The sequence below is a fragment of the Pongo pygmaeus genome, chromosome 20, assembly GCF_028885625.2.
Source record: "Pongo pygmaeus isolate AG05252 chromosome 20, NHGRI_mPonPyg2-v2.0_pri, whole genome shotgun sequence".
NCBI lineage: Eukaryota > Metazoa > Chordata > Mammalia > Primates > Hominidae > Pongo > Pongo pygmaeus.
The window spans coordinates 64,800,867-64,804,535 of record NC_072393.2 but is presented as its reverse complement, the minus strand read 5'-3'; positions in this window follow the sequence as shown (position 1 = coordinate 64,804,535).

Here is a 3,669-nt window from a genome sequence, read left to right as displayed (position 1 = left end):
TTCGACTGAAAAATGTCCCCCAAAGATGTCAGGCCTGAATTCTTGGAACCTATGAATGTTGCGTTATATAGAGACGGGCTGCATATGTATTTAAAGATCTTGAGAGGGGAGATGATCCTGGATTGTGCATGTAATCACGTGTATCTTTACAAGAGGGAGGCAGAGACAGATGTGACCACACATACGCAGAAAAGGAGAAGGTGATGTGACTGTGGAGGCAGAGACTGGAGCTGTGCAGCCACAAGTCAAAACATGCCAGCAGGCCGGGTGCAGTGGCTCATGCTTGTAATCCCAGAACTTTGGGAGGCCGAGGCAGGCAGATCACCTGAAGTCAGGAGTTTGAGACCAGCCTGGCCAACATGATGAAACCCCGTCTGTACTAAAAATACAAAAGTTGGCTGGGCACAGTGGCTCATGTCTGTAATCCCAGCACTTTGGGAGGCTGAGGCGGGTGGATCACGAGGTCAGAAGTTCAAGACTAGCCTGGCCAAGATGGTGAAAACCCGTCTCTACTAAAAATACAAAAATTAGCCAGGCATGATGGCAGGCGCCTGTAATCCCAGCTACTCGGGAGGCTGAGGCAGGGAATTGCTTGAACCTGGGAGGTGGAGGTTGCAGTGAGCCAAAATCACACCACTGCACTCCAGCCTGGGTGACAGAGTAAGACTTCCTCTCAAAAAAATAAAAAAATAAAAAAAAAATAGGCCGGGCGGGGTACATCACGCTTGTAATCCCAACACTTTGGGAGGTCAAGGCGGGTGGATCACGAGGTCAGGAGTTTGAGACCAGCCTGGCCAATACGGTGAAACCCTGTCTGTACTAAAAATTTAAAAATTAGCTGGGCGTGGTGTTGCACGCCTGTAACCCCAGTTACTGGGGAGGCTGAGGCAGGAGACTGGCTTGAACTCAGGAGGCAGAGGTTGTAGTGAGCGGAGATCATGCTACTGCACTCCAGCCTGGGTGATAGAGCAAGACTCTGTCTCAATAAATAAATAAATAAATAAATAAATAATAAAATTAAATTAAAAATAAAAATACAAAAATTACTTGGATGTGGTGAGATGCGCATGTCATGCCAGCTACTCGGGAGGCTAAGGCAGGAGACTAGCTTGAACCTGGGAGGCGGAGATTACAGTGAGCCAAGATCACACCACTGCACTCCAGCCTGGGCAACAGAGTAAGACTCTGTCTCAAAAAAAAAAAAAAAGCCAGCAGCCACCATAAGCTGGAAGAGTCAAGGAATGAATTCTCTCCTGGAGCCTCCAAGGCTTGAATTTGGCCCAGGTATGGATTTCATGCTTTCGGCCTCCAGAAATGAGAGGATCTATTTGTCTTATTTTAATATTTCTCTTATCTCTTGTTTTAAGACACTGAGTTTGTAGTAATTTGTTACAGTGGTGATAGGAAACTAATACAGAAAAAAAAAGCCCAGTCTCTTGAAAGAAGTTGAGCCATGTTGGCCAGGCATGATGGCTCATGCCTGTAATCCCACCACTTTGGGAGGCCAAGGTGGATGGATCACCTGAGGTCAGAAGTTCAAGACCAGCCTAGTCAACATGGTGAAACCCCGTCTCTACTAAATACACAAAAATTAGCCGGGCGTGGTGGTGGGCGCCTGTAATCCCAGCTACTCAGGAGGCTGAGACAGGAGAATCGCTTGAACCCGGGAGGCAGAGGTTGCAGTGAGCCGAGATTGCGACATTGCACTCCAGCCAGGGCAACAAGAGTGAAACTTCGTTCCAAGAAAAAAAAAAAAAAAAAAAAAAAAAAAGAAGCTGAGCCATAAGGCTGTCAATGGGAGCCAATTTAAGAATAATCAATATTGCAGACCACTGAGGGAAAAGGTGGAAGGAAATTGAGTATTTGGAGACATTGTTGAACTGCTGGCTCATACTGATCCTGAAGCTATTCTGGCTAACTCTCCAGGCATGTGAATAAAAATTATCTGATGAGGTGGGTTAGCTGCTACCAGCCCAGCAAGCATCCTGACTCATAGCACAGCAGTGGCAGAGGCATTCGTTTTGTCTTTGAGACTGTTTAAAATGGCAGCATAAGTCCTTTGGATCCTATCATCCCATCAGCTTGCATATAGGTCTTCTTTCCTTCTTTCTTTCCTTCTTTCTCTCTTTCCTTCTTTCTCTCCTTCCTTCTCTCTTCCCTCCTCTCTTCCCTCTATTCTTCCCTTCTTCCTTTCCTTTCCCTTCCCTCCCCTCCCCTCCCCTCCCGTCCCCTCCACTCCCCTCCTCTCCCCTCCCCTCCCCTCTCCTCTCCTCTCCTCTCCTTTCCTTCCTTAGATGGACTCTCACTCTGTCGCCAGGCTGGAGTGCAGTGGCGCAATATCGGTTCACTGCAACCTCTGCCTCCTGGGTTCAAGTGATTCTTCTGCCTTAGCCTCCCAAGTACCTGGGACTTCAGGCGCTCGCCTCCATGCCCAGCTGATTTTTGTATTTTTAGTAGAGACGAGGTTTCACCATGTTGGTCAGGATGGTCTCCATCTCTTGATCTCATGATCTGCCCATCTTGGACTCCCAAAGTGCTGGGATTACAGGCATGAGCCACTGTGCCCGGCCAGCTTGCATATAGTTCTAAAACATTTGTTTGTTTGTTTGTTTATTTATTTATTTATTTTTGAGACAGAGTCTCGCTCTGTCGCCCAAGCTGGAGTGCAGTGGCGTGATCTCAACTCACTGCAGCCTCCACCTCCTGGATTCAAGCAATTCTCCTGCCTCAGCCTCCCAAGTAGCTGGGACTACAGGCGTGCGCCGTCTCACCCGGCTAATTTTTGTATTTTTTTGGTAGAGACAGGGTTTCACCATGTTGGCCAGGATGGTTTTGATCTCCTGACCTCGTGATCTGCCCACCTCGGCCTCCCAAAGTGCTGAGATTACAGGCACGAGTCACCATGCCCGGCCGTTTTAAAACTTTTAAAATTAAAGTTTAGTCCAGGCACGGTGGCTCACACCTGTAATCCCAGTACTTTGGGAGGTCAAGGCATTAGGATCACTTGAGGTCAGGAGTTCAAGACTAGCCTGGCCAACATGGTGAAACTCTGTCTCTACTAAAAATACAAAAACTAGCCAGGTGTGGTGGTGCTTGCCTGTAATCCCAGCTCCTCAGGTGGTTGAGGCAGGAGAATCACTTAAGCCCAGGAGGCAGAGGCTGGAGTGAGCAGAGATCACACGACTGCACTCCAGCCTGGGCAACAGAGTGAGACTGTTGTCTCAAAAAATTAATTACTTAATTAATTTAATTAAAGTTTATATATAACCTTTATATATGTAAACTATATAAGCTTTAAACATATATATACATAAACATATATATATAGGCATAAAGTCCTCAACTTCACAGCTTGATGAGTTTTTTTATATATGTCTAAATATATAAATATATAATGTCCATATATAAAAATCCATCACACAGGTCAACAGAAAATATATTTCCAAAACCCTGTACCACTTCCTGGTTAATATCTCCCAGAGTTAACCACTATCCTGATTATCATCATAAGTTTTTTTTCTGTCCTCAAACTTCATATAAATGGAATCATATAGTCTATGGTTTTCTGTGTCTCGCTCCTTTCAGTCAACATAATGTGTTTGAGATTCATCCAAGTTGCTGCATGTATCAATAGTTCATGTTTGGTAAATTGCTGAGTAGTATTCCACT